Source organism: Gymnoscopelus braueri (genome assembly GCF_963280865.1).
Source record: "Gymnoscopelus braueri genome assembly, chromosome: 7".
Taxonomy (NCBI): domain Eukaryota; kingdom Metazoa; phylum Chordata; class Actinopteri; order Myctophiformes; family Myctophidae; genus Gymnoscopelus; species Gymnoscopelus braueri.
Genome location: NC_137608.1, coordinates 53527069 through 53539562, shown reverse-complemented (window position 1 = coordinate 53539562; position 12494 = coordinate 53527069). Strand labels below are relative to the sequence as shown.

Below are 12494 nucleotides of genomic sequence, written 5' to 3'. Positions count from 1 at the left end.
TATCACAATGAGACTGTCCATGTGGACATGATGGAGGTCATTTGGTGTAGAGCGGCTGAATTGGATTTGATAGACCAGGAGTGTTGGTATAGGGAGAGGCATGGCTGAAGAGCTTTGCCCATCACTCACTTCTTGCTGATGCCGAAGTCAAAGCACAGTATATACCTTATTGTGATAGCTGTATAAGTCTGCAGTACACCTGACTGGTGGCAATAGCCTGGTTGTGATGCGTAGATGTGATCGATCAGGGTGTGCTCGTTGGTCGTTAACAAATAAATCACAAAAAGTACCGCACAAATGCCACAAGAAATTCACAAAATATCCACATAATGCCTCAAAATGGTTTAAAAAGTCAACAAATACCACAAAAAATGGCCCAACGGTCACAATACATTTCAAAGAACGCCACAACAAAAGTCACACAAAGAATCCACAAGTGCCACTAATATTTCCCCCAAAACATGACAATGGCCACAAAATAATTCACAAAAACATCCACAAAAATGCCACAAAAGAAACGTCACCATAAATAAAATAAAAAATAACATAATAAATAACAAATGTCACACAAAATGTAGCAAATATTCACAAATGTCAAATAAAAAATTCACACATTAAAAACATGTCACAAAAAATGTCAAATGAATGCCACAAAAATGTCAAATGTCAAAAATGCCACTCAAAAAAATGCAACAACAAATGCCAGCTTATCTCCACTGTAACAACCAAAGAGCTTACCCTGATTGATCACATCTACGCGTCACAACCAGGCTATTGCCACCAGTCAGGTGTACTGCAGACTTATACAGCTATCACAATGAGGTATATACTGTGTTTTGACTTCGGCAGCAGCAAAGAAGTGAGTGATGTGCAAAGCTCTTCAGCCATGCCTCTCCCTATACCAAGACTCCTGGTCTGTCAAATCCAACTAAGCCGCTCTACCCCAATGACCTCCATCATGTCCACATGCACATCTTGGCAGCCTACCTTCGTAGGTGGCGCCTGCAGCTCAGCATTGGCAAGACAGTGTGGGCAGCATATCACCTCAACAACAGTGAAGCAGAAAGGGAACTGGACGTGTTCATGGACAACAACCATCTGGAGTTCCAGCAAGCCCCAAGGTATCTGGATAGGACACCGTCTTTTAAGCAACACCCAGAGGCCAAAGTGTCATCAAGGGTCTCCCCAATCTGATGTCTCACTGGTACGTCCTGAGATTCCTCTGCCAAGGTACTACGAATCCCCACGCAAGCCCTGGTCTTGACTTCAGCCAAACACTGTGCCTCAGCCTGGTGTAGAAGCCCACATGCCAAAAAGGTTGATGCTACCATTTAGCAACGTTCTCCGGATCATAACTGGTTGCTTGAATCCCACCCCTATGTTCTACTTCCCAATCGTGGCAGGAATTGCCCCAACCGGCCTCCAACGAGAGGCTGCTACCCTCACATCCTCGCCCTAAGGAAAGCCCAGAAACATGACTGGCATATCCTGCATGACACCTCTATGACAGCGTGGCCTCCAAACAGACTCGAGTCCCGCCCCCATACAACAAGAGATGCTCAGTTCTATCCCTGAGGACCTGTTTACAAAGGCATGGATGGAGGCATCCTGGAAGCAGGAGTGGGGAGTCTGCTGCATGGGCCCACGCGTTGTCACCGCTATATCTGGGACCCAGGAGACTGCATCAAAGGAGGAAGATCTGCCACGGCGGCAATTGACTTAGCTGAACCGACTGCGTACTGGGGTTCGACACTTCAAAACATGCATGAAGAAGTGGGGCCTGGCAGACAGCACACTATGCTTAAGCAGACTGTTGATCACATAATCACCTCTCTGTGTCCTCTACAGATCACCATCGGAGGCCGGTCTCTTTGATGTGGGACCTGAGACGAGGGCGTGGCTGCACGTCATTGAGCTGGACATCTGATGATACACGAAAGAAGAATTCCGAGTCTCTTACAATTATGTAATATCTGTTTGCTATGTTTGTAATAAATGTTTCATGTTGTCTCGTCCCAATTGTTGATCCCCCCCTCCCCCCCCCACAAAGGGGGGGGAAGGGGTCCCCACTCTCGGCCTGCACCTTGTCGTGGTGAGTGGGCTTTAAACCAAGACAGGCCATTTAACCACAGTTGTAAGGTAACTAAGTACATTTACTCAAGTACTGTCCTTAAGTAAAATTTTGGTATTTTTTTTACTTTACTGGAGCATATTTTCACATTTTTCTTCTTCTACTCCACTACATCTCAAATGTAAATATTATATTTTTACTCCACTGCAATTATTTGAAAACTTTAGATACTTGTTACTTTGTATATTTAATTTGATCATTACAAAACATACATTAACCACTTCAGCCCTATATACATTTCGGCCATTTGAAAATAGACGATCTACACGCTCACAATATGGATTGTGAGCTTACATCCACTATTTCCAAAATAATTGTATGTATTTCATACATTTGAAAACTTGTGACATTCTGCATAATGAGTACTTTATATTTTTGGTACTTTAAGTACATTTTTATACCAATACTTTTCTACTTTTACTCAAGTAAATGTTGAATTCCGGGACTTTTACTTGTAACAGTATTTCTGCATTGCAGTATTGATACTTTTATTTCAGTAAACAATGTGAGTAATGGGCACTTAACCCATTAAACCCCAGAAAGCGTCTGTCATTTTGATAGATAGATAGATAGATAGATAGATATACCACCACCTCCTTCCACCACCAGAAAACTCTTAGGATTTAGAACGGTGGTTCTCAAAAATGGCAGATATACAAGCTCGCACACATCTGCTATTTTTGAAGATTTTTAAAAAATCTTTAAAGTGTAAAGAAATATTTTGAATAATTTTGAGCTTTTTAACACATCTCTTCTGGGGGGAGCTCACTACAAGCTCAATACAAGCTCAAACGCGATGCGACGCGTTGTGACGCTTTGTGAGCTTGTAGATCAGCTATTTTCAAATAGCCAAATAGGGCTGAAGACCAGTGGATAATGTATGTTTTGTAATGATGATCAAAATCTACAAAGTAACTAGTAACTAAAGTTTTCAAATAATTGCAGTAAAAGTATAAAAAAAAAAGTATTGAAAATTGGAAATACTCCACAAGTAAAAATACCTCAACATTGTACTTAAGATAAGTTCCACTTCTCCTCAAAAGGACAACTTTATTTTCCATCCTCAATGACCAGCCTACTATTATTATTGCATGTGGAATAACTGCAAGCCAATGTTCAGAGGCATTTTGTCTTCATTTCTTGAGTTCCTATTTATTTTGTTGCCAATAATTCAACTGTAGGCTAAGCCAGTGTTTCTGAGAGATATTGTCTTTTATTGCTATGCAATAAATAGTAAAAAGAAATTCTACATGCATAAATAATAATACAAAAGATAATAATAATAATAAAATCAAATGAAAATAGAAAAGTTACTGTCGAGACCTGTCTTGTTTTAGTAGTGCTGATGATGATGTCATGATAAACTGTTTGGTTTGGTTAGGTTAAAGCTATGCTAAATCCACCCTGGCCCACTATTAGTATTTCTTACCTTAAGGTGTGCTGCTAATACTACAGATGAATATGTTAATATTTTTTTGATGTATGTTTATATATTTGTATTGATTATCGGGTATCGGTCTTGAGAAGCAGGAAGTTATCTATCGGTTTAAAAAAACTATATTGTGCACCTCTAATTCGTATGATTTTACTCATGAAATATGTGTGTGTGTGTGTATATTTATTTTAATACACAGTCAAGTCAACTGTTCTCCGTGGATGGCCTGAGGTTTGGTCTTGATCAGAAAATATTTGAAAACCGCAAAAAAGGGGTATTTATTGTGGGATCGCTTTAGCGATCACACTAATATCTTCACTATTTATTATTGTGGGATCGCTTTAGCGATCCCACACTAATGTTATCTTCACTATTTATTATTATTATTATTATTCAAGTTTTTTGGGTCATTTCAATGGAGAAATGCCATTTAGTGACGTCATAATGCCATTCTAGTGACGTCATAATACTGATGTCATTGTATTATGACCCTACTAAAACACTACTAACACTATCAATACTCAATACCAGCAACATTCTTAGTGATCCCACACTGTTTCTTCAGGAACAGTACTTTCTAGTTAAATATAGTATATAACTAAATACAATAATATTATAATCAAATGTTTTATGGTCATGATTCACCAGGAGCCTGGATGGCTTGGTTCCAGGCTAGAATCATTGATGTAAATATTTGTATTATGTGAAAATGTAATGGGTTTGTGGCACAACATTGCTATGCCCTATACTGTATGTTGGTTTGATAACTGTTGAGTGAGAAAACAATGTTGCACATTAAGCTAATCATCCCCCCCAATAATTTGGGGACCCCCTGGGGGTCCCAACCCAAAGTTGAGAACCACTAACATACTGCATGTCAACGCATTTACTACCTCTTGTCATGAATCATGCTCGCCTCTCAGAGCTGCTCTGTAATCAGTCAGCAGTACTCGCATCTTTTACTCAAGTAAGTTTATGGAAGTCTAAAATACTATGTATGCAATTATTGTCTCCGCCAGGCCGAAAGGCATGGACAGAGAATATGTTTGCGTGTGTGTAAGAACTGTTGTTTTATTCTTTGCGGCTGCTGGTTGGGGTTAGGGAGGTTAGTCAGGGAATGAATTCCTTACCAAGACATTTCTTCACCAATGTTTTGTAAAGGTGTCTAGTAACACATCTCATAAAGACTAGGGGAATTTTTGACAGCTGCTGAAAGTTGGGTTACCCATAACCTTATGCAGGGAAGAAATTAAAAATGTAATTCTGTTTTAAGTAGCATGTGAGAGGTCAAACAGTTTTTTTTTCTTATTTAATTCTGAATCCATTGCAAGATTTTTTTTTTGCACAAAAAACACTCCTTGGGCCAAAAACGGCCATAGCTAGGGGTGCACATAACTGGTGCGCAGGTGCGCATGTGCACCCAAAATAAATAATGCGCGGCACATCAGACGACGCAAGGCGCTTTTGCGTACCAACAGCTGGGACAGGAATTTCCAAGCTTTTATTTTTTAGCAAAACTAAAAAATAAAAGCCTAGAGATCGAGGCTAGGAATTTACTTCCTGAAGCCACACTCACACAATCACGCTAGAGCACGCGTCAGCCCCATGTACAGCCATTAGGCGCAGGGGGAGGGGACTCATGCTGCACGTGATTTACTCAGTGTTGCCTCGCATCCTGACACACAGACACGCTGCACGCAGCCAGCAGCAGCTGTGTTAAAGGCACTCGTGAACGCACCGTGATGGTGCAAAATATGCTGTGAACGTCCCAATCTGGCGGATAAAAGCAGCACAGGACACCAACCTTGGGGGGTTCACCAAACGGCGTGAAAGAGAAACAAAAACGGCAAAAAGCAGAGCGTCCTTTTTTCTCACGCACATTTTAGGAAACATTTCACCATTATAGCTACCTTGTTGTAGCCTATGTCTCCCCTCTAGAGAGATTATAAATCTCAATGGGCAAGGCCATGAGTTTTGGAGGGGGTTTAACTGTTCTACCATGGGGTGGACGAGAGGAGAAATGGGGTAGGTATAATCCTAAAGGATAGAGCTCTTGCCTTTAGACCACAAGGTCATAGGTTCGATCCCGGGCACCGCCAACTCTGTGTCAGTAGCACCGCTTGAGTCCTGTGTTAAGTACTGAGAGCTGATGTTAGGTGTGAAGACGGAGAATGAGATCAAATGGTGGAATATAAAGAATAAACAATGCTGTGTGGAGCTCAGGGAGGATATAAGAAAGGCAGCCAGAGAGATGAAGAAAGGAGGCAGGAGTACAAGGAGATGAAGGGTAAGGCGAAGAGAAGGGCGAGGGCTAGGTAAAGAGGATGAGAGGTTGGACACCAAGAAGGGAGAAAGTGATCTGCACCGATTGGCTAGACAGGGTTAAAGGGATGAGAAGGATGTGCAACAGGTTAAGGTGATAATGGATGGAGATGGGAATGTTCTAGCAAGCAGAGCCAGTCTGTTGAGAAGATGGAAGGAGTACTTTGAGGGAACAGATGGAGGAAAGTGTCAGGAGCTATTTGTAACAGAAGGATACCAGTGAGAGGGAAGATGTATAAGACGGTAGTGAGACCAGCCATGCTGTATGGCTTGGAAACGGTGGCACTGAGGAAAAGACGGGCGGCGCAGCTGGAGGTGGCAGAATTGAGGATGATATGTTTCTCATTAGAAGACAAGTGAAAAGGAAGGACATCAGAAATGACTAAATTAGAAGATCAGCCCAGGTTACAAGGTTTGGGGATAAAGCAAGAGAGGCAAGGTTAAGATGGTTTCAACATGTAAAAAGGAGAGATGAGGGGTACATTGGGAGAAGAATAATGAAGATGTATTTGCCAGGTAAGAAGCGAAGAGGAAGGCCAAAGAGGAGGTTTAAGGATGCGGTGAGAGAGGACATAAGAGTCACAGAGGAAGGCACAGAAAACTGAACCAGATGGGGGAAAAAGTTTAATGCATGAGAATTGTTTTTGCTTTAACCCCTGAGTTTGCCTGTGAGCACAGTTGTATGGTGTGTTTTTTAAATGTTTTAATTTTGATGGTTATAAATGTTAACTCCCGTTTGAAAATGTAAAAAAAAAAACATACAATGGGAGTGCTATTTGGTGATTTGGTGATTGACCTCACAAAAGTATTGGCAAAGATATGTTGAAATGCAAAATCGGTCTAATTTTGGCGGCCATCTGGACATAAATGGCCGCCATCTTTGATTTACGAGTGGCCCGGTGTCTTAAATCGAAGAGTGACCTCCAAAAATGATTTTTAGCAAATTTCACACTTTTTCACAAATTTCACACTCAAATGTCACCATTTGAACAATTCTTGTCTTTTTACACAAAAAATTACCTGGAATAGGTCGGCTATGGCCGTTTTTAGCCCAAGGAGTGGTTTTGGTGCAAAACAAATGCTTGCAATGGATTCAGAATCATAAGAAAACACTAGTTTGACCCCTCACATGCTACTTAAAACATAATTCATGTATTCATTTATTTCCCACATAAGGTTATGGGTACCCCACTTTCAGCAGCTGTCAAAAATTCCCCTAGGGAAACTGAATTTCAATATCTTTGAGATGTGTTACTAGACACCTTTACAAACACATTGGTGAAGATATTTCTTGGTAAGGAATTTATTCCCAGGTTTTTTGAAATATCCGATGACTAGGTCACTTGTGTTGCGTCATAAAAAAACAAACGCAACAAACCAAAACAAAAGGCACTGGTCTGGTTCTCCTGGTTTTACTAAGACAGGGTTCAAATCCCTGTGGTGCCCTGCTCATGGTTTGCGTTGCATTTGCATTTCCATGGTGGATTAGAAGCGACTATAGTCCACATAGCACTTCAAACCTATTTGAGAATAGCCGATCTACAAGCTCACACGTTGTGAGCTTGTAGATCGGCTATTTTCACACAGCAATGCAGCGCTCCGGGGAAAAGCTCATTGTGCGCATATGAGCGCGAGAAATGTGTTTAGATTAGGGGTTGTAATATTATTCATTTTAAGTTGTATTTCCATACTCTGTATTTACTTTGCTCATTTCTTATCTTGTGTCCCTAATTTTTAATTAAAGGGACTACACCATGAATTTTAACTTTTTCTTCTTTTTTGTGTTTTTGGTCTCCCCTACCTCTCTTCTATCCCCAAAAATACCCCAGTTTGAACACTCAGGCTTTCACAGCAAATCTGTGTAAATTGGTCTCAAAACAGGCCAAATTGATTTGCACCCTGACGTGACGTCACGTCAGGGTGAAAAGCTCACAGCTGTCGCCTCACAGCTAGAAGGTCCTGGGTTCGATTCCCGCAGGGGACGCTGTGGGCGCTGGGGGCGTGTTCTCTCCTCCGCGTCATCAGTGCCCATACCCTAGGTGGGGTTGGAGAAAGGGCCTTTCTGTGTGGAGTTTGCATGTTCTCCCTGTGTCTCCTAGGGTAGTTAATACCGTCACAAAAACATGCAGTAATCCTGGTCACTATACTGCCTCCCCCTGGCCAGCCGGGGCGCCTGATGGAGGGGAAAGGAACTGGTTGGAATAACGTGTACCTTCCACGCGCTACGTCCAACCAGGGAAACTCTCCCCTGTCAGGTGACAAGAAGGTCAGTTGGCTCTCATGCATTGAAGGAGGCATGAGCTCGGCCCTGGCCTCCCTAGGTTGGCAGAGGGAAGGTAGTGCCCAAGATTACATAGACAATTGGCACTGGGTGTAAACAATAGGGTTACAAAAATCGTGGGATAAAAATTAAAAGAAAGTGCTTTATAAGCCAGAGAGAAGTTTGTTGGAATGAGTATATCTGAGGCTTGATTTAGGCTCAAACCTTTTGAAAAAAGTTTGAGGGACATAAACAATATGATATTAAATATTATTATTATTTTTTAAATTCATGGTGTAGATCCTTTAAAAATGTATATTCCATTCCGTCTCCCTTTTGAAAACGGTGAGAAAGCACTATACTGTTTGTTTAGTGAGAACACACTATACTGTTTGTTTACCAGCGGTGGACTGGCCATTTGGCGTACCGGGCAAATGCCCGGTGGAACGCTGGGCCGCTGGGCCACCAAAAAAATAAATAAAAGAAAATATTTTCGCTCCCATTTTAGGATTATTACGGTCATTTCCGGGTCGCGCGGCCCAATCCCTGCTGAAAAAAACAGCTTAGACCAGCCTAAGCTGGACCAGCTGGTTTTAGCTGGTCTTGGTGGTTGACCACCTTAAGGTGTGTTTTGGACACCTAAAACGTGTCCAAAACACACCTTAAGCTGGTCTTGGTGGTTGACCAGCTTAAGGTGGTAGGTTTTGCTGGTTTAAACTGGTAGCTGGTTTAAGCTGGTAGCTGGTATTTATGATGGTTTAGCTGGTTTAAGCTGGTAGCTGGTTTTCATGATGGTTTAGCTGGTTTTCATGATGGTTTAGCTGGTTTAAGCTGGTAGCTGGTTTAAGCTGGTTTAAGCTGCTATCTGGTATTTATGTGTATTCAAGTGTATTCTGATATGCAGTGACCAACTTTGCTGGAGAGGATGCATGATCATGGTGAATTTCAGCCAGGTGCCCACAGCATGTGGTATATTTAAAAAACAGTAGCCTACAGTAGCCTATATAAAAGTGAGCAAAATCCACAAAGTCATAAATAATCATGTATCAATTTCATACATAACAATAATTTATTAAACACTTATTAAAAAACTCAAAAACAACATTTAAATAACAAATAAATGTATAAATAAACACATAAATACATGAACTTCAACCTGAGGAACACACACAGTGTTCAAATGACTGGAAAAGAGTGAGAGAATATGAAAAATCAGACAGATCCGTCTTGATTACATGACTATGGAGATACTGTATACCGATTTGTGTGATGTTTGGAAAACATCTGTAAAGTTGCAGCCAAAAATGTGTCTTGCAAAAATCGGCCTGCTGGTGGCGCTATAAAGCATTACCCCCATATCAACCCCCCCCTACACAGACACACAATTTCTTGTCCTTTCTATTGATGTCCTGGCCATGGTCCATGGCCTTCCTCTTTGTGAGAATGTTCTGCCCCTGCAGCCACCAATGGAAACAGTCTGAAAGAAAACAAACAAGAACCCCCAACAATAAAACAAATATAATTAGCTTATACTGCATGGGGTGAGTTGTATGAATTGTGATGTTTTGAGAAAAACTTCAAGTAACTTAAACTTCACCCATTTTCAACCTTATCTTCATATAACTAACTGATCCTCGCTAATGTTCATTATACAATGGCACCATTTCTGTCTACTCGTTCTGCCACTCATTGGTGGAATGTGGACAGTTCAGAAACCTGCCTACCAGTGACATCACCAATGGAGATTCCAAGCTAATAGAAACTACAGTGTGTCTCTACCTGGAAAGTTTGCATGCAGAAGTAGAAGCCATTGTTCTTGCATTAATAATGAACAAATAAAGTTGTTCTAAATGACCAAACCTGCCTACCGATGATGTCAAAGGTAGGCAGGTTTCTAAACTGTCGACGACCTATCAACGAAACACAGAGTGAGTAGACATAACTTGTGCCATCTTAAAATGTGTATTAGTGAGGACCAATTATATGAAGATGAGTTGAAAATGGGGTGAAGTGGTTTTTTAACCCTGTGTTTCAGTTCAGTTAGAAAACATGCATTTGAATGAAAAAGGTGGGTGGACAGTGGGCAGGCAATAAGCCAGATGGCTACAATGGACAACAACAATTTGGGGAAAAAAGCTACCCCTGCCACACATGCATGTAGGGCTGCCACTACCAATTATTCTACTTGCGATTATTCTATTGATTACTTTTTTGATCTACAAGCTCACAACACGTCCAACGAGTTGCAAGCTTGTAGATCGGCATTTTTTTCAGCCATAAAATCGATTATTTTATTACAATAGAGTATTTTCTTTTATGATTTGATTAATAAGCTTAATATAATCTCTTTTCCAGGAGGTGACATTCCCGTTCCCGTTTTTTAATAGCTTCATTTGATTGGCTCGGCAGCAGATATAAACACCCAACATCTCCATATGTGTTTCTGGTTGAAACAGTATGCTGCTGAGACAACCAAATGAAGGTATGAAAAACTGAACAGGTAACGCTAACGGGAATTCCACCTTCTGGAAAAGAGAACTACAGTCATGCACAGAGCAGATTGAATTATGAGATCAAGTCATAATGAACGTCCCCACCCCTCAGTAAACATACCTCTTCTGAGTCCTGCGGTCAGGGGGGTTTGGCCTCCCCCTGGCTAGTGGGGCATTCTTTGTAAGGCTCCTGTAAGGCATGGTCTTCAGGGTTGTTGTCCCCCAAATGGCAACAGCAAGCTCCTTCATGAACAGGGAGTCCTTGGTGTTTGCTGCCACCATCTTCCAGATCTCCTTTTCGAGCCACACACCAGAGCCAATGTGGACCTGAAACAGAAGAAAACAACACATGTTTTAGAAATTAAAAAACATTTTACCATGACATTTCCCAGACTCATTTTTGACAAAAGCAGGCCCACTTCAAACAGAGTTTACTGTAAAGAAATTACATTTTCAAGGACCCCCAAATGTGGACCCATTTAGAACAGAGTTGGTGCCATGGACCTCCAATAGAGAAGATGTTAATTGTTGGATTAGATTTAGTACAGAATTCTACAACTGTCTATACTGTAGTTGGGGAGAGTTAAAGTAATTCTTATACAGTACATTGTCATTGGATTACATTCTAGCTGGTAAAATAGTATAGTGAAATTAACCTTTTCCACCCGGCATCCCTATTTTGTGCATGCCATAGGCAAAACTATTCAAAAATAGTTCAAAAATAGCAAAACATAGCTGATCTACAAGCTCACGATGCATCATGACACGTTGCCAATTTTTGTTTTTCTTATTTAGCTGGGGACACTGTGGAACCCCACTTTTAAGAACCACTGTCCTACACAGTATACATGTTTCTTCAATACCTTGTCACCGTTGGTGTCAAACATCCCAGGTGTCGTGTCGATGCCAAATCGTCTGACTCTGGGGAAGAGGAAACGGAGGAAGTTGCAACTGAAAATGTAGAGAATCATATTTAAGCTCCTTTTGGCAGTATCACAGTACTTATATTGTACACATTGTCACCATTTTCCGTAGAAAAGTATCACTGTCTAAACACACCTATGCTGTCACTGGTTTGCTTATCTGCAGCAGGGATGTCAGGCTTTGCTGCAGAGCTATATTGGGGCCCTTCCTCCAGTTTCTGTTTTGCAATCTCTAATTTGTTGCATCTTAAAGCATGAACAGGGTACGGAAAAATAAAAAATATAAACTGAATTGATGTATGCCTTAGTAGGATACCAGTTTAATAATGAGCCTAGCATCTGTCCACTCCATTTAACATGCTTTCTATATAATGTTTTTTTTAACATTTGTGGTCAAGATCGAAGTAAAAAAGAACATGAGAACAAATAACCAACATATCGATATATACAAAAAGAGAAGAGCAAACTCATGCAACTGTTTCGTTAAAATTAGTCATTGCTTACTTAGTTTTAAGATGCTGTAGGTCCAGCTCCAACTCTTTGGCCTTCTTCTGGGTATGACTGTACTTGACATTTCGTTGTGGATAGCTTGGGGAACAACAGCATCTCCACCGTATTCAGACGAGTCAGAGTCTAAAGGTAGTGCAAGTAATATATTTTGGATAAAACAAGATGTTTTTTGTTAGAAAGTTAAAGTGGAATAAAATGTAATTTTATGCAACCTGTATTGTAGAGTATATTAATACAATATAACTTATACAATCTGTATGTTAGAGTATGTTAATACAAATAATACTATATAACTTATATAATTGGGGTGGTTGTATTTAGTCTCCCTGCTCTTCTATGGAGACATTTAGAGTGTCATGTCTCACCTAGACACAGGATCTGACATGAATTTTGATCTGATGGTCAAGAGTCAATGTATCAC

The 12494-nt window shown here is 40.7% G+C and overlaps 1 long non-coding RNA gene across 1 annotated transcript; it reads right to left on the bottom strand.

Moving 5' to 3' along the window:
- Positions 1 to 10838: 10838 nt before the first annotated feature.
- LOC308088738 lies at positions 10839 to 12198 on the bottom strand. The gene is made up of 4 exons (XR_013933468.1): positions 12068 to 12198; positions 11700 to 11809; positions 11504 to 11591; positions 10839 to 10967 (listed from the first exon to the last, which is right to left on the bottom strand). It is a non-coding gene; the product is annotated as an uncharacterized lncRNA (long non-coding RNA).
- Between the last annotated feature and the right edge of the window lie 296 nt (positions 12199 to 12494).